The sequence below is a fragment of the Phyllobates terribilis genome, unplaced genomic scaffold (genome assembly GCF_046119375.1).
Source record: "Phyllobates terribilis strain yellow unplaced genomic scaffold, ASM4611937v1 Scaffold_298__1_contigs__length_2340664, whole genome shotgun sequence".
NCBI lineage: Eukaryota > Metazoa > Chordata > Amphibia > Anura > Dendrobatidae > Phyllobates > Phyllobates terribilis.
In genome coordinates, this window is record NW_027363058.1 from 1,800,993 (window position 1) to 1,821,111 (window position 20,119).

At 41.2% G+C, this 20,119-nt stretch overlaps 1 pseudogene; it reads left to right on the forward strand.

The window, feature by feature from the left end:
- The window catches only part of LOC141220462 (uncharacterized), a 77,534-nt pseudogene that overhangs the window by 22,849 nt on the left and 34,566 nt on the right, over positions 1-20,119 (forward strand).

The following is a 20,119-nucleotide window of genomic DNA, read 5'->3' on the forward strand; positions in this document are numbered from 1 at the left end:
GACTGTGGCCAAATAGGTTTCTAAACCCGTAGTAGAAGATGAAGATGTCTTCCTCATAATGAAGTAGTTAGTAGGGCTGTGGAGTCGGGAGTCCGTGTCCATTTTGGTGGAGTCGGAATCAGTATAACATGGACCGACTCCAACTCCTAAAATAAATAATAAATTGAGTATAGTAGTTCAATGCAGTTTGTAGGGAATATTTTTTCATAAGAATTTGGGAAAGTTATGAAATGTCCTATAAATGTCTGTCCTATTCCTGATCTAAGAGTTTAGACTTCTAGCTGAGAGGAATCTGTGCTACAGTAGTTATCACTTAAACATGAGCCGTGTATGAGGGAGTCGTGGAGTTGGTATCATGGAAATTGAGGAGTTGGAGGTTTGGCTTTCCAACTCCACAGCCCTGGTAGTTAGTTCTCATGTAACGTGTAATGAATATCTTTCACGGGTGTGTCAGATGTGACAGACAGCCGCCCTGCAGTTGGTTGCCGGAGATCTTTGTTTGGCATTACAGGCACCTTCTTATATCTTTTTGACTCTAAGACCCAGCGGCTACCTTCCTGTTGCTAGTTAACACCCTGGCCTGGGTGTATAAATACTTTCACTTTGCAGTAGGGAGGTGCCGGTGATATTCACATGACCTTTTGTGAAGGCTTGGAGCAAGTGCAGTTCTTCCTCTCTGGTGGGAAGAGGACATGTGTGCAATCTCTCTTAAGTCGACTCAAGCTAAGCTACTTCCCCCGTGTCTGTCTCCCCTTGCTGTCTTTGGTGTTAATGGGGAGCGACTAGCGCTCATCCCTTTTTCGTTTCCTAGCCAGACCCTAGCTCTAGAGAGAGACAGTGTTTTAGGTTCCTGTTCGGCGATTGGTGAGCAACCAATATAGGGATGGTAGGGAAGGACAGGGTGAGATCAGATCAGCCTAGGAGGTCTCCATCCTCTCTGTCCTTAGTGTCTGGGCTCCCTTCCCCTGATCTCTTTGTGTTGCACTTTGTCTTTCCTACACTGTGCGTGGCAATATCTCCTGCAGTATTGCTAATGCCGATTCCAGTGGCAGTAAATGAGATGAGAATTAGCGTTATGGACGATGAGTCTATGAGAAACGTATTCAGCTGCAGACTCCGAGGAAGAAACTGCTTGTTGTCTGTGGCCTAAAATATATTGGTTTTATTACTAGATGTAAAGAAGAAAACTAGATACCGTAAAATAATAAATCTCATATGTTTCCCTTATTACACTGGATTTTTATGATATTACATCGGCTCATCATCTTCTCATTCAGGTCTTTACAGTATTGGATACTCTACTGAAGATCCTCTATATGTGATTGAACCATCCAGGATGGACATGGACAGAGACAAGATGGCGGAGAGGATATTACACCTCACCCTAGAGATCCTCTTCCAGGTTACTGGAGAGGTGAGAGATTCTGATGACGTCACATTACATCATTCTTATCTATGGGAATAACAGATGGACAGAACTGGAGAGGTGAGGACTCTGGAAATGTCTGTAGTGAGATTTATTAATGTGTCTCTCCATAACCAGGATTACACAGTAGTGAAGAAGACCTCTAGTGAGCGCTGTCAGGACCCTGTGTCTGAGGAATGGGGAAGATCCCTGAGCCCAATCACAGGACCTCCACCTCACCCCCTGATACATGAGGACATCAATGACCAGAAGATCCTAGAACTCACCTACAAGATGATTGAGCTGCTGACTGGAGAGGTGACACTGCTGGGAATGCTAGGACATTATACAGTAACACTATGGAGGGATCGGGGGGATGACTGTATCATTGTATGTGTCAGGTTCCTATAAGGTGTCAGGATGTCGCTGTCTATTTCTCCATGGAGGAGTGGGAGTATTTAGAAGGTCACAAAGATCTGTACAAGGACGTCATGATGGAGGTTCCCCAGCCCCTCACATCACCAGGTCATAGACCGGACTAAATACACATGGCCTATAATTATCTGTATGAAAGGAATGAATTCAGTCCCTGTATGTGTTTCCTCCAGATCCATCCAGTAAGAGGACAACACCAGAGAGATGTCCCCGTCCTCTTCTTCCACAGGACTGTAAGCAAGAAGATCCCAATGTTCCTCAGGATCATCAGGTAGATGGAGAGAAGGTGTCATGAGATCTCCCCTATGATGTGTAGACGGCTGTGAAGGTCTTGTGCTCAGTCGTGTTTTGTCCCCCAGTATTATATGTTTTATACTTGTGTAATGAGAACGGTGGAGATGGCAGGATTAGAGCTGATCATAGATGTGACTTCTCCATCTGTCTGTGACTTATATATTTGTTTCAGGGTGAAGATCTGACCCATATTAATATTACAGAGACATATGTGAGGGGTGATGAGCGGTGTAAGGAGGAGATTCCTACATATGACTACCCAGGTGAGTAGTGACCACTAAATGCAGAGAAGTCACAGATTCTTCTCAGTCACCGGCTGTGGCTGCTTTATCGGTGGTGTAGTCCGGCCGTATCACAATCGTGTGATCACCATTTTGCTGCTGGAGCATAACATTCTCCTCCACCCAAAAATGTACAGATTATTTTGTGAAATTGTGAAAGCCCTTTTCTATAGAACTTACAACCTGGAGGATCCACTTACCCTCTGGTAGTAGAAGATACTTCTGGTAGTAGAAGATACTAATTCTCACCTGCCCATGTCTGTAAACTACAAAACCAAAAGGCAGCGTACGTTGAATGTGCTGACGACTTTTACGATCAGCAACATTAAATGTGCAGTGAGGGCCAAGACTTAATTTCTGTACAACGGAGTTTCCCTTTATCTCAACTTTTCAAACTATCTTCAAACAGGATCTTGATAAACTACATAAATAACATTACACCTGTGCCATGATATGTCTCTAAGCTGTGCGTGGCTGATGGCTGTAATATACATCTATTCACGCCTGCAGGAGATGTGGTGGCATGGCTCCAGCCCTGGTTTCATGGATTCACTCCACGTCATGAATTCCATTATTTTTTTGATCCTAAGGAATTCAGATTACTGTACAATCTCTCCTGAAATGGGGGCACTAATACTTTCTCTACTCTTCTGGTCAGGACTCATCATACCTCCAATGGTCCGCCATAAATGAGTGCAACTCCGGTTTAGTGTTGGAGCTCTCCCTCATACATATGTTGTTGTTGGGGATGTAACAGAGAAAAAATTTTTTTTTTTTGCACATTCTGTATGATAGTTTGATTGTGGTGGGATTGGTCTGACACCCTAGCTCTACATTATTATAAAAAGTTTTCTTTCAATGTCTTATATTTCTTCTGGAAACTCATCTGACAAAATATTGGCCCTTACAATAGTTTTGATTGCCAAGAGCCACCGAGCCCCATACTCCGTTATACCAGGGAGGTGTCACCATTAGTTACTCATTTTTCTCTGATGAAGACTATTGAGTTTGATCATTTCAGTAGATGTGTTATTGACTATACTCACAGTTTTGACTACAGTAGCTGGGGCCCAAAATATTCTGATTTAATTACTTCTTGCAGTGGATTGACTGATATAGATTTTGAGGTTATATTAATGCTGAAATGTCTAACATTAGATGTGCCCTTGTTTATGGACATATAGAAATAATGGCTTCTCCAAATGTCTCCATGGGTTCCAGGCGACCGGAGTGTCCCACCTGGAAACCCCAAACAACATATCCATGGGGCCAGGCAACTTGATCATCCCAACCTGGTCTCCCCAAATGTATCCATGTCTCTCAGATGGTCAATGGAGCAGATCTGTATCTTTCCAATTAGGGCCTAATACCCTTAGGCCGGAATCATGTAGAATCCAAATGTGTGTCTCTTTTGATGGAGCAGCCATGCTATCCATTTTCTGTCCTGAAGGATGTCTCTCATTCTCCTTGTAAAGTATTTCTGATTCTCCTTGATCTAGCTTGCCGCACTAAAGACATCCCTGTTTATATTTACATCTGTGTAAGGTCATAAGGTCATCAGTCAGAAGTAAAGGTGCAGGTCTCACTCAGGTCTCATTGTTTGAGCTAATCAATTTACATAGCTGGTATCATAGGGGGGTATTGTAAATAAACATCTACCTGGCTTTTAGTACAGTATGTCATTAGCATATTAACAGACATCATTGTTTCCAAAGGAAGAGAAGTCAATATTCAGTTTTATACAAATAATCGTATGTCCTTCTTGACCACTCACAGAAATACACATACATTCACAAGTCAACACAAAGATAATAGTGTATTTCTCTTGGCTTAACAAATCTAATCGTCTGGCTGATTAAGATTGTAAGCTGTATCGTCACATAGGGTGAGATGCTTTCCAGTTGACTGAGGCAGGGATCAGATTACTCCAACTGGACAACACCCACCCACACTGCCAGACTGGATGGGCAGAACCTGCGCCTCCCAGAACTTCTGGTTCCGACGTTTCCTCCATCGCCAGCACCGCCTGCAGAAAGAATAACTGTAGGTAGTGATTCACTGCACATTCCTTTTGGCATGCAAACAGTTTTTTTCACGTAGAGTAATTCAGACATAAAAAGGTGAAGGGATATGTAACAGAAATAATTTTTAACGTTTTGATCCTGCCAGAGTCTTATTCATAATGTTGCTTTGAAAAATAGAAACCATTCATAAATGTCAAGACTAAAGGTGCATCTCACAAAATTAGAATATCTTCGAAAAGTTAATTTATTTTAGTTCTTTAATACAAAAAGTGAAACTCCTATATTATATAGAGTCATTACAGACAGAGTGATCTATTTCACGTGTTTATTTCTGTTAATGTTGATGATTATGGCTTACAGCCAAGGAAAACACAAAAGTCATTATCTCAGTAAATTAGCATAATTAACAAAAAACAACTGCAAAGGCTTCTTAATCATTTAAAAAGGTCCCTTAGTCTGTTTCAGTAGGCTCCACAATTATTGGGAAGACTGCTGAGTTGACAGATGTCCAGAAGTCAGTCACTGACACACTCCACAAGGTCCCAGAGTCTGGAGGAAGAGTGGAGAGGCCACAATCCAAGCTGCTGGAGGTCTAGTGTGAAGTCTCCACAATCAGTGATGGTTTGGGGAGCCATGTCATCTGCTGGTGTAGGTCCACTGTGTTTTATCAAGACCAAAGTCAGCGCAGCCGTCTACCAGGACATTTTACAGCACTTCATGCTTCCCTCTGCCGACAAGCTTTATGGAGATGGAAATGTCATTCTCCAGCAGGACTTGGCCCCTGTCCACACTGCCAAAAGTACCAATACCTGGTTTACACACAACAGGATCACTGAGCTTGATTGGCAACAAACTCGCCTGACCTTAACCCCATAGAGAATCTATTATAGAGAATCTATGGGGTATTATCAAGAGGAAGATGAGAGACCCCAGACCCAACAATGCAGACGAGCTGAAGGCTGCTATCAAAGCCACCTGGGCTTCCATAACACCTCAGCAGTGCCACAAGCTGATCGCCTCCATGCCACATTGCCGCATTGATGCAGTAATTGATGCAAAAGGAGCCACGACCAAGTATTGAGGGCATTTACTGAATATACATTTCAGTAGGACATTTCAGATTTTAAAAACATTTTTCAAGCTGTTGTTATAAAGTATTCTAATTTACTGAGATAATGACTTTTGTGTTTTCATTGGCTGTAAACCATAATCATCAACATTAACAGAAATAAACACTTGAAATAGATCACTCTGTGTGTAATGACTCTATATAATGGATCCCTCTGTGTGTAATCACTCTATATAATAGATCCCTCTGTGTGTAATGACTATATAATAGATCCCTCTGTGTGTAATGACTCTATATAATAGATCCCTCTGCATGTAATGACTCTATATAATAGATCCCTCTGTGTGTAATGACTCTATATAATAGATCACTCTGTGTGTAATGACTCTATATAATAGATCACTCTGTGTGTAATGACTCTATATAATAGATCACTCTGTGTGTAATGACTCTATATAATGGATCCCTCTGTGTGTAATGACTCTATATAATAGATCCCTCTGTGTGTAATGACTCTATATAATAGATCCCTCTGTGTGTAATGACTCTATATAATAGATCCCTCTGCATGTAATGACTCTATATAATAGATCCCTCTGTGTGTAATGACTCTATATAATAGATCACTCTGTGTGTAATGACTCTATATAATAGATCCCTCTGTGTGTAATGACTCTATATAATAGATCCCTCTGTGTGTAATGACTCTATATAATGGATCCCTCTGTGTGTAATGACTCTATATAATAGATCCCTCTGTGTGTAATGACTCTATATAATAGATCCCTCTGTGTGTAATGACTATATAATAGATCCCTCTGTGTGTAATGACTCTATATAATAGATCCCTCTGTGTGTAATGACTCTATATAATAGATCCCTCTGTGTGTAATGACTCTATATAATAGATCGCTCTGTGTGTAATGACTCTATATAATAGATCACTCTGTGTGTAATGACTCTATATAATAGATCCCTCTGTGTGTAATGACTCTATATAATAGATCCCTCTGTGTAATGACTCTATATAATAGATCCCTCTGTGTGTAATGACTCTATATAATATAGGAGTTTCACTTTTTGTATTGAAAACTGAAATAAATTAACTTTTTGATGATATTCTAATTTTGTGAGATGCACCTGTATATACATATTTATATACACAAAAATTATATACCTAAGCCTTTCATATGCTCGTCCTGAATGTACTTGTAACTGTCACACAATCTTCAGCGGCTTATAGGACATCGGTCCTGCAGGTAAGTATTGCTGATATTCTGGCTTCATAGTAAATCATTGGTAAAAAGATAGGTTAATGGAAGCAAAACGATTAATGATTAAGTGGAGGAGCAAAGGAGCCGGGGCCAAGGAGTAGAATGACAGAGCTTAGATGGTTAAAAAGTTAGGTATCAGGGCAGAGACATAAGGAATATAGGTCCCCAAATAGTTGAGTATAAAGGCATGTTAGGTATAGGACAGAGACATATGAGCAATATAGATAAGTAGTAAAGCTTATTAAGTAACAGATCAGTATAGAAGCATGTTATATGATCATGCCAGGTGGCTTGTCTGTCTGCACAACGTGTGCTGGGTGGCTACCTTTAATGGAGCTGTGAACAGGCGCTCCCGCGCCTACGTCTCGTGCATCTGTCTCTAGTTGCGGCTGGAGGGTTTATGTATGTTTCCCCGATTACCGGCAGACCGGAAGTGTGTGTGCTTGGACCTGCCCCCCGGAGCTTGAGTCACAGGCAGGTGACACCACCTTTGTGAGTAGGTTTGAGATGTGCGGGACGCCTACTCGCCATATCTCCACCTGAAGGGTGTGGCTGCAGAAGTGAAATGCTCAGCCACTGTTTTTTTTTTCTGTCTGGTGAAGGAAGTCTCCAGACCATGTGTGTGGAAGCCAGAGAGCTCCACAGAAGGACTTTGTGGTGAAACTTTGTGTTACCTGGAGCGGGCGAAACCCCGCTCACCTATGAACTGTACTATACTTTATCTTTTTGTTTCCCGTTATCCCGGAGAGGCCGTGTTTATTTTGCGGAACCCTGCCATGGTTTATGCCATTAATTAATAAACCAGCTGTAAGTTAACCCAATAAGTGTTTCTGCCTCTGTGAGAGCCGAGCAAATCGCTTTACCACACCAGAGTTTGCAACAACGGATAGTGGATTTGTGGCTGGCAATGCAGTCCCTAATGGGTTGAATAGTTTTCCATATGTATTGTAGACCACATGGGCGTTTGATTACATATATCACAAAGTTAGATTCTCTGCAGAATGAATAAGGCCACGTATGGTGACAGGAGCAGATGTCGCAGGAGCAGATTACACAGGAGATGGGGCCCACCATTTGCAGAAGCCCTAACATGACAAAATGGCAGAAAACCAGAGCAATAGAAATCCCCAGAAAGTGACTGCATTTTGGAAGTTATAACCCTCAGTGAATTAATCTATAGAAGTAGTGACTACTTTGACTCCACAGACACTTCCTGGAAATTATCACATTAGATATTGGACAGTGAAAATTGCAAATATATTATTTTATTGCCCAACACATAGTGTCCAGATTGTGCTCCAGGATACCCAAACTGTAAATTCAGTGGTTTCTTCTAACTATAGTAATGCCAAATACATGGATGATAAATGTGGTTTGGGCGCACTGCAAGGCTCAGAAGCAAGGGGAGATCTGACTTTGGGAGAGCGGATGTTGCTGGATTAGTATATGGAGGCCATGTTGCTTTTCAAGAGCCTTTTGAGACCTTAATAATGTGGAAACTTTTGTTTTCCCACTGACAGATAATGGACCTGAGTGGGGACTTGTTATTTGCCGGATGAGTAGAAGTTTTTATTGGTATTATTTTCATCTACATAACATTGTTTGGTGGCTTCTTATTCCATATTTGGGAGGCAGAATGAACAAATAGTTGAACACCACGCTCCACTGGTTCATCCTATGAGGTTTTCTATTAGACTGTGAACTGTTATTGTCTTGGTGAATAATTCAGTGTTTTTACATAACTTGCCATTTCTACTGACAGTTTAATTAAAAATGTTCAAAAATATAAAATTCAAGGATATTTTACTCAAAAAAAATAATTGTTTTTATTCTTAGCAGATAACTGCACCAGGAGATCAGAGGGACAGCTGACATCTTCAATTTTTAAATCCAATGATCTTGAGATCCCACAGGATACAATTGAAGTGAATGCCATTACTCCAGATATACCATCATCCCTTCACAGCAAAGATCTGTCATCTGATCCTATGAAACACTTCCTGTCTTCTGATTCATTACCGACTACTAAGGGAAATCTAAGTCACAAAATAAGCATTAAAAAACAAACTGCTCCTAAAGCAAAGAAGCCATTTTCCCCTTCAGAATATAGAAATAGTCTTTCCCTCAAAAAGTCTTTTCTTAAACATCAAAAAATGTACACAGCAGAGAATCAAATTTCCTGCTCCAAGTGTGATAGATGTTTTAACCAGAAATCTGATTTTGTTAGTCACCAGAGAACTTATACAGGGGAGATGCCATTTTCATGTTCACAATGTGGAAAATGTTTCGCAAAGAAATCAAGTCTTACCAAACATCAAAGAACTCACACAGGGAAGAAGCCTTTTTCATGTTCAGAATGTGGGAAATGTTTTGTGAAGAATGTATCTCTTCTTAGTCATCAGAGAATTCACACAGGGGAGAAGCCATTTTCATGTTCAGAATGTGGGAAATGTTTTGTGAAGAATGTGTCTCTTCTTAGTCATCAGAGAATTCACACAGGGGAGAAGCCATTTTCATGTTCAGAATGTGGGAAATGTTTTGGAAAGAAATCAAATCTTATGAAACATCAGAAAACTCACACAGGGGAGAAGCCATTTTCATGTTCAGAATGTGGGAAATGGTTTACAAAGAAAGCAAATGTCATCAGGCATCAGATAACTCACATAGGGGAAACGCCTTTTTCATGTTCAGAATGCGGAAAATGTTTTAACCAGAAATCAAGCTTTGTTAAGCATCAGAAAATACACACAGGGGAGAAGCCTTTTTCATGTTCAAAATGTGGGAAATCTTTTATACAGAAATCACATCTTCATACACATCAGAGAACTCACACAGGGGAGAAGCCTTTTTCCTGTTCAAAATGTGGGAAATGTTTTGCAAAGAAATCAAATCTTATCGCACATGAGAGAACTCACACAGGTGAGAAGCCATTTTCATGTTCAGAATGCGGGAAATATTTTGCAGAGAAATCAAATCTTATCAAACATCTGATAACTCACACAGGGGAGAAGCCTTTTCCATGTTCAGAATGTGGGAAATGTTTTGCAAAGAAATCAAATCTTATCAAACATCAGAGAGCTCACACAGGGTAGAAGCTTTTTTCATGTTCAGAATGTGGGAAATGTTTTAACCATGAATCAGATGTTGTTAGGCATCAGAGAACCCACACAGGGGAGAAGCCTTTTTCATTTTCAGAATGTAGGAAATGTTTTAATCAGAAAGCGCATCTTGATAGCAGCTGGAGAGACCACACAGGGGAAAATGCCGCAAAGTATACCCAACTAGTCTCTGTACAGACTAGCTGCACAACTTAAAGCACCAACTCGGATCTAAATCCGTAATAGACCATTGAGGAGTTTCTCGTACCTCCTGAGGAACCTTAGGGGAGGCCGCAACACACTGTCAACTAGGGGAAAGGAAAGTGTGAAGTAAGATACAAAACCCTTGGGGAGAAACTAAAATACATTCGTATAGGGCAATGAAGGCAAGCTAAGGAGAACCAAAAAGAACAAGTATAACCTCCCACAAACCTAAGCGTGATAGAAGGAAAAGGTGCTGGGGGGGGGGGGGAGCAAACAGACCGGGAGGATAGTTTCACCTTTGTGGTAAAACTTAAAAAAATCATCCTGACCCACAATTACTTTGAATTTGATAACCACATATATCTACAGGATATGGCTTCACAGTTTGCAAATTTTCATGGCCAAGATTGAAAGTGACTTCTTGTCCTCATTGACAATATTTTAATCATCTGGACAAAGTCTGAGCAACAGCTAAAGACGTTCCATGAGCACTTTAATCAATTTCATCCCACCATAAACTTAACACTCAAGTACTTCTGTACTAAAATTAGTTTTTTTGGACACCATCATTAAATTACAGAACAATGAAATATAGCCATTCCTGTGCCAGAAGCCAACTCACTGTCCAACATCCCTTAAATGGGTCAGTTTCCATCCACAACACATAATCTCTATTGTCTACAGCTAAGCCATCATATACAATCGGATATGTTCCAACCCTATGGACAGAGACAACACCTTGGTGGCCTCAGAAAAACCTTTTTGAACCAGGGCTACCATCCAACAACAATTGAAAACCAGATTGCAAGAGCCACCAGAATATCAAGGAATCCTCTCCTACATTTGAAAACTAAACAAGAAAGCAACCGGGTGCCTCTCGTAGTCACCTACAATCCAAATCTGGAGGTGCTAAGGGAAGCTGCACCGAAATTACAACCATTATTACAAAAAGATGCCAAATTACAATCTATATTTCCAGATCCCCAACTTCGGTGATTTACGCAGCTCCAAATCTACGAAGCATCCTTGTCAGAAGCTCCCTGTCCTCTCCAACAGCTACAGGAACCTTTCCCTGCAGCCAGAAAAATGTAAAACCTGTCCATTTATAATGACCACGAACAAGATAAAGATTCCCAACTCACATCAGGACCACAAGATCCCATATACATTCAGCTGCATTACATCTAATGTAGTGTACTTAATTATATGTACCAAATGTTCAACTGGGGGTCTGTATGTAGGGCAGACAGGGCAAAAAACTTAGAAGGGTGAATTTTAATCGCCACACAATAATAGAAAAAATACATATACCTGCTGCAAACATTTTTGTATCCCTGATCACAGCATCATGGACATGAAATTACTTGTATTAAAACGTAATTTCAAATCTCAGAGAGACAAAATAAATTTGGGAGTCCAAGCTTATGACAATCGTTGGCACACTCAGCAGCACTCAGCTGTATCGCATGGATTTGTGTCTTCCTACATCCACTAAGCATTGTGTTCCTCAGACCGTTTGGGAGCATCACAATCATTGACCAGACCTCAATCACAGGACAATAAAACTTTCACACTCCTTATATTTGAACTGTTTCAATATTTACGGCCACAACTGCTTCTCTCTCTCCAATACTGATAGTTCTGCTTCACATCACTTGTCTTACCTATTGCATTATTCTTGTGCCCTGTTGTGTATAAATATGTGACTCTTCAGATTGTGTTATACTGTGCCTGATGAAGAGACGTGAGTAGTCCCAAAAGCTTGCAATTTATTACCTTTTGATGGCTAACTGAAAAGATGGTATCAACCACTGAGGACTTCAAATTGTAATATTTTTCTCCCAACAGCAATTTTAAGATCTCTCCACAGGTGTTCAATGGGATTTAGATCCATACTCATTGCTGGCCAATTCAGAACTCTCCAGCACTTTGTTTCCATCCACTTATTGGTGCTTCTTGAAGTATGTTTGAGGTCCATTGCCATGCTGGAAGACTTATGATCTAGGATGCAAACCCAGCTTTCTGACAATAGGCACTACATTGTGACCCAAAATCCTTTGGTAATCTTCAGATTTCATGATGCCTTGCACACAGTCAAGGCACACAGTGGCAGAGGCAACAACACAACCCCAAACCATCTTTGAACGTTCGTCATATTTCACTGTGGGTTCTGTGTTCTTTTCTTTGTAGGCTTCATTCTGTTTAAGGTAAACAGAATAGAGAATTTTGGTAAAGCCCATCATGTTGGTCTCATCTGTCCAAAAGATGCTTCCCCAGAAGTATTTTGGCTTACTCATGTACATTTTGGGGAACTGCAGTCCAGCTTTTTTATGCCTCTGTGTCAGCAGTGGGATCTTCCTGGGTCTCCCGCCACAGGATTTCAAATGTTGACGGATAGTTCACGCTGACATTGATGCACCCTGAGCATGCAAAACCACTTGAATTTCTTTGGAACTTGACTGGGACTGCTTATCAGACATCTGGACTGTGAAGACACAAGGTTTTCCATGGGCAGAACACTAGTCAGACAACACAGGGTGAAGGTATACAGTGTGGCAATCATTTATTGAACCACCAGCAATTAATAACATATAGAACAGTCCCAGCAAATACATGAGATGGTGTAAAATTACATAGTCTCACCCTTCCACTGGCCTGCCCGGATTAGAGCCGTGAGATATGTGTTCAGGGGACCTGATTATCCCAACCAGGCTTCTTCACATAATCTCTGAGAGTTCAGCAATGGTCAGTGGAGCAGTTCTGTATCTTTCCAGCCAGGGCTGTGGTCCCTTAGACTCTCATTCTGTAGTGTCTCTTTGAACAGATGCAGAGGCCCCCTTTTTATAGTTCAAATTTGTCCTTTCAAGCCATCATTCACAAGTGAAGGGTTAGGGATCATGATATTAATTTACAATGCTCGAATATCCACAGCTCATCCCCCCCCAATGTTGGCTGGCAAACACCCTACAATGGTATTTAACATACAGGTGCATCTCACTAAATTAGAATATCAGCAAAAAGTTAATTTATTTTAGTTCTTCAATACAAAAAGTGAAACTCATATATTATATTATATTATATTCTAATTTAGTTAGATGCACCTGTATCTTAGGAAACATTCATTGTTCAGAGTCCCTGTATGGCAGATGATACATTGTAAGAGAGGATATAAGATGTAGATAACAGCCATTCGTCAATTACCAATATCTCCTCAAGTGATCAGCATTCAGATTTATACGAACAATAGTCTGTGTTGAGCAACCAAAGAAGAACACAGGTTAAAAGAGTCAACATAAAAATAAAGGTATATTGCTCTTGGCCATCAGAAAGTATGTTTGGCATAATTAAGAAGGAAATCTGTGTCGTTACATGGACTATCCTGCGGTGCAACCTTTCATCAATTTTTGTCTGTCGTCCACATCCAGGGAGATTAGCTACAGTGCCATGGGTTGCAAATTTATTGATTAGGTTGCGCACCAGACATCTGGAGATGGACTTGCAACCTTGAAATTGTTGATATTTTTCAACAATTTTGGCTCTCAAGTCCTCAGACTGTTCTCTTCACCTCTTTCTGTTCTTCATGCTTAGTGTGGCACACACATGCACACAATGCAAAGATTGAATCAACTTCTCCCTTTTTATCTGGTTTCAGGTGTGATTTTCATATTGCCCACACCTGTTACTTGCCACAATTAAGTTTGAACAAGCTTCACATGCTTGAAACAATGTTGTTTACCCACAACTTTATCAAGGTGCCAACAACTTTGTCTTGCCCATTTTTGGTGGTTTTGTGTGAAATTATGTTCAATTACTTCATTTTTTGGAACAATTTTAAGGGAACCAACACTTTCAGCATTTCATCCTCTACCTGTTCAACTATATTAGGAGGCTTGTAGCAAACTCCAATTAGCAGCTTTCCATTATTACCATTTCCATGTACAGTTACCCATACTAACTCTACATTGTCGAAGCTTCTCCCAATGTCGTCATTGATCACAAGTCTTAAGTTGGATTTAACGAAAATACACACCCTCTACCTTTTTTTTTCTTTCCTATCCTTTCTGAATGTAGTGTAACCCTCTATAGTTTCACCCAGTCATGGCTTTCATCCAGCCAGGTTTCCGTAATGCCCACCACATTGTAATCTGTGGCTGACATACGAGTCTCTAATTCATTCATTTTGTATGCAAGACTTCTTGAATTTGCCAGCAGACATTTAATACTATTAGAACATTTATTACTCTTACTCGCCGCCTTACTTTTGTTGAATGTCCCAGCCCCCTTAAATCCTCATTGACCTTTACTGTCTCACTGTGTGTACTCTCTCCCCTTATTTGCAAAACTACCCTCTCTCCCCCAAAATCCTAGTTTAAAAGCGCCTCCCTCCATCTGACCATTTTTTTCCCTCACTCCCTCATCAAAGCTGCACCCTCCCCACCTCCCCATTGAGGTGCAGCCTGTCCCTATTGTAGAGCCTGTAGCTGACAGAGAAGTCGGCCCAGTTCTCCATGAACCCAGACCCTTTCTTCCTGAAACATATTTATCTCCTTAAGCTCCTGCTGACTTTCTAGTGATGCTAGTGGAATCGGCAGTATTTCTGAAAGCACCACCTTGGAGGTCCAGTACTTCAGCTTCTCTCCTAATTCCCTGTAATTACTTTTAAAGACCTTTCACCTCCCTCTAACTTTGTTATTGGTAGCAATGTGTACCATGACCGCTGTTTTCCCCAGCCCCACCCAATAATCTGTCTATTTGATCGCATGAATATCCGCCAAATTAACTTTGGAGTTATCTTAAGGACAATAATGTTTAAACTTAACGAGATATTGGAGACGGCGCCTGACCCACCTGGAACCAAGAACTCCCTCTACCCCAGACTCCTGATACCCTTTCAAATCCACCTTAACTATGGACCAGGTGTCCCCTCAAATTTTTTTTAAAAGAGAAGAATGGAAAGAATTATTGATTTTCCAGGCAATAGGAAGTTGCAAGTTAACTGTCCCATGATTTAAAATAATAATTTTATTAGGACCTTCATATTTAGGTGCAAACTTTGTAGACCTTTTAAGTGCAGATTTTTTGAGGACAACCACATAAAATTCCCCACCTTAAAGATAGGAGCCTTCCTACAGCTGCGGTTAGCACCTCTTTTTTCCCGGTCACTAAATACCAAAAGATCCCTTTTGACCTCCCACCAGACCTTAATTAATTGGGGGCAAAATCTCCTCCTCTGGCATGTAAGACTATCATCCTGAAAAATTCCCAAACACTGGATGAAAACTACCACAGTTAATAAAAAAAAAAAAAGGCAAGGTCCCGGTAGCCTTAGAGGATCGGTTATTTAAAGGAAACTTGATAAGGCACGGAAACTCCACCCAGTCTTTCTGTTTAGAGGAGACAATCCATAATACTGCTCTATTTCCTGTTTCATCCTTTCAGTTTGACTATCAGTCTCAGGATGATAACCTGTGAGAAAAGACAGCTTGATACCCAATCTGGAGCAAAATCTATACCACAAACTAGCCAGAAATTGAACCCCCTCAACCAGAAATTATGTTTTTGGGAACACAATGAACTTTAACAATATGAGAAATGAACAAATTTGCTAAGCTGCTAGCAGTTGGCAACTTTTGAAGTGGCACCAAAAGAACCATTTTGCTAAAACGGTCCACCACCACGACAGTGTTACCACCAGAGTTAAGGAAATCTGTGGCAAAGTCTATGGATAAGTGGGTCAAGGGCTGCAACAACATCGTTACGAAAGAGATAACCCGCTGAGTTTGAAGAAAGGCTTTTTGCCCTGGCAAAGACTTTGCATTTAGGGCTTATACCCATATGTTAGAAATAAAATGTTCCGTATTCTTGTCATGCAATTGCTATGCGATTTTCTCGATATATCTAGATAGATATTTTTATATATCTATCTCACGCAAATGACTTCAAGTTGTCATTGATGTTATAGGGGGCAATACACAGTGTTAAGAACTGGGGCATGTGAACCTTTGATCAGGGTCATTCGGATGTTTTTGGTTGTCATTATGATTTAAAAAGAGAAAACACAGTAGTTTGACAACAAATGGCTTCACCCAACCAATAACCATGAGTGGAGAGAATATATATATATATATATATATAATGTGTGTATATATGTGTGTATATATATATATATATAATGTGTGTGTGTGTATATATGAATATATATAATATGAATGAGAACAACAAAAAATCTCATCTCATCAAGAGAATGCCAAGAGTGTGCAAACCAGTCATCAAAGCAAAAGGTGGCTACTTTGAAGAACCTAGACTATAAGACATATTTTCAGTTGTTTCACACTTTTTTGTTAAGTATATAATTCCACATGTGTTAATTCATAGTTTTGATGCCTTCAGTGTGAATGTACAATTTTCATAGTCATGAAAATACAGAAAAATCGTTAAATGAGGTGTGTCCAAACTTTTGGTCTGTACTGTATATATACACACTGCTCAAAAAATAAAGGGAACACTGAAACAGCAGAATATAACTCCAAGTAAATCAAACTTCTGTGAAATCACACTGTCCACTTAGGAAGCAACACTGATTGACAATCAATTTCACATGCTGTTGTGCAAATGGAATAGACAATAGATGGAAATTATTGGCAATCATCAAGACACCCTCAATAAAGGAGTGGTTCTGCAGGTGGGGACCACAGACCACATCTCAGTACCAATGCTTTCTGGCTGATGTTTTAGGCACTTTTGAATGTTGGTTGTGCTTTCACACTCATGGTAGCATGAGACGGACTCTACAACCCACAGAAGTTGCTCAGGCAGTGCAGCTCATCCAGGATGGCACATCAATGCGAGCTGTGGCAAGAAGGTTTGCTATGTCTTGTCAGCGTAGTGTCCAGAGGCTTGACGCTCTACCAAGAGACAGGCCAGTACACCAGGAGACGTGGAGGGGGCCGTAGGAGGGCAACAACCCAGCAGCAGGACCGCTACCTCCGCCTTTGTGCAAGGAGGAACAGGAGGAGCACTGCCAGAGCCCTGCCAAGTGACCTCCAGCAGGCCACAATTGTGCATGTGTCTGCACAAACGGTTAGAAAGCGACTCACTCCATGAGGGTGATATGAGGGCCCGACGTCCACAGATGGGGGTTGTGCTCACAGCCCAACACCGTGCAGGACACTTGGCATTTGCCACAGAACACCAGGATTGACAAAGTCGCCACTGGTGCCCTGCGCTCTTCACAGATGAAAGCTGGTTCACACTGAGCACATGTGACAGAGTCTGACATTGGCTTCAGGTGGAATGGGCGTGATGGTAAGTAGAGTTTAATTTAGATTATTAAAGGAGTCTGTCTTTATTTCAAATAAATTATTTTCTTCATGGTGTGGTTGTCTTTTTTTCACATATCATTATCACTGTGGGGTTAGTAATGGGGGTGTCTTATAGACGCCTCTCCATTACTAACCTGGGCTTTATGCCAGGTGGCATCATTAGCTGACATCAACCCCAACCGTATAACCCCACTGTCACCGCTAAAGAGCAGTGGGTAGATCGAGGCTAAGTGCCAGATTTGGCGCATTCTATGGATGTGCCATTTCTGGGGCAGCTGAGGGCTCCTGTTTCTAGGCTCGGAGGGGGCCAATATTCATGGCCCCTTCCTAGGGTATTAATATCAGTCCCCAGCTGTCTGCATAGTCTTTGCTAGCTGTTAAAATAGGGGTCCCCCATTTTAATAGCCAGTAAAGGCAAAGTATTCAGCTGGGGGCTGATATTAGTAGCCTGGGAAGCTCCGTGGATATTACCCCCTTCCCAAGCTTCAAACATCTGCCCCAGCTGTCTGCTTAACTTCTGCTAAAGTATAAAATTACGGGGAACCCCACGCCAATTTTTTTTTTTATAAATTCTTTATTTTAACAAATGACAAGTACAGTAACCAGCAGGGTCACTGTACTACTTATGTATGTGACTGACATTTTTCTATCTACACACGTGGTCAAAATTGTTGGTACCCCTCGTTTAATGAAAGAAAAACCCACAATGGTCACAGAAATAACTTGAATCTGACAAAAGTAATAATAAATTAAAAATCTATGAAAATTAACAAATGAAAATCAGACATTGCTTTTCAGCTTCCACAGAATTTAAAAGAAAAATAAACTCATGAAATCGGCCTGGACAGAAATGATGGTGCCCCTGAAAATAATGTGACAAAAGGGACATGTTAAATCACGTTGTGTCCACTAATTAGCATTACAGGTGTCTACAATCTTGTAATCAGTCAGTGGGCCTGTATATAGGGCTACAGATACTCACTGTGCTGTTTGGTGACATGGTGTGTACCACACTCAACATGGGCCAGAGGAAGCAAAGGAAAGAGTTGTCTCAGGAGATAAGAAAGAAAATTATAGACAAGCATGTTAAAGGTAAAGGTTATAAGACCATCTCCAAGCTGTTTGATGTTCCTGTGACTACAGTTGCACATATTATTCAGAAATTTAAGATCCATGGGACAGTAGCCAACCTCCCTGGACGTGGCCGCAGGAGGAAAATTGATGACAAATCAAAGAGACGGATAATACAAATGGTAACAAAAGAGCCCAGGAAAACTTTTAAAGAAATTAAAGGTGAGCTTCAAGCTCAAGGAACATCAATGTCAGATCGAACCATCCATCGTTGTTTGATTCAAAGTGGACTTCATGGGAGACGACCAAGGAGAACATCATTGTTGAAAAAAAATCATAAAAAAAGCCAGACTGGAATCTGCCAAACTACATGTTGACAAGCCATAAAGCTTCTGGGAGAAAGTCCTATGAACAGATGAGTCAAAAATGGAAGATTTTGGCAAGGCACATCAGCTCTATGTTCACAGACGGAAAAATTAAGCATATCAAGAAAAAAACACTGTCCCTACTGTGAAACATGGAGGAGGCTCTGTTATGTTCTGGGGCTGCTTTGCTGCATCAGGCACAGGGTGTCTTGAATCTGTGCAGGGTACAATGAAATCTCAAGACTATCAAGGGATTCTAGAGAGAAATGTGCTGCCCAGTGTCAGAAAGCTTGGTCTCAGTCGTAGGTCATGGGTCTTGCAACAGGATAATGACCCAAAACACACAGCTAAAAACACCCAAGAATGGCTAAGAGGAAAACATTGGACTATTCTGAAGTGGCTTCTATGAGCCCTGACCTAAATCCTATTGAGCATCTTTGGAAAGAGCTGAAACATGCCATCTGGAAAAGGCAACCTTCAAACATGAGACAACTGGAGCAGTTTGCTCATGAGGAGTGGGCCAAAATAACTGTCGAGAGGCGCAGAAGTCTCATTGAGGCTGTGTGCCCACGTAGCATTTTTCAAGCGTATATGCTGCAGAATTTCCGCAGCGTAAACGCTTGAAAAACGCATGTATATCCGCACCCCATGGTCCCCAATGGGACTCCGCAAGTTCTATGCACATGCTGCGGATTTTTCCGCAGCGTTTATGCCGCGTTCAAAAATCCGCAGCATGTCATTTAGGCTATGTGCCCACGTTGCATTTATGAAGCAGAAAATTTCTGCTGCATAAATGCAAGTCCTCTCCCGGAAAAACGCATGCGGAATTCCGCACGCGTTTATCGCGCATTTTTCGCGCGTTTATCACGCGTTTTCCACATGCGGAATTGCCTTGCGTTTTTTATGCATTGGACAAAGGCAATTCTGCTTGCGGAAACGCAAAATTAAATGACATGCTGCGGATTTTTGAACGCGGCATAAACGCTGCGGAAAAATCCGCAGCATGTGCATAGAACTTGCGGAATCCCATTGGGGACCATGGGGTGCGGATATACATGCGTTTTTCAAGCGTTTACGCTGCGGAAATTCCGCAGCATATACGCTTGAAAAATGCTACGTGGGCACACAGCCTTAATTTTGCGTTTCCGCAAGCGGAATTGCCTTTGTCCAATGCATAAAAAACGCAAGGCAATTCCGCATGTGGAAAACGCGTGATAAACGCGCGAAAAATGCGCGATAAACGCGTGCGGAATTCCGCATGCGTTTTTCCGGGAGAG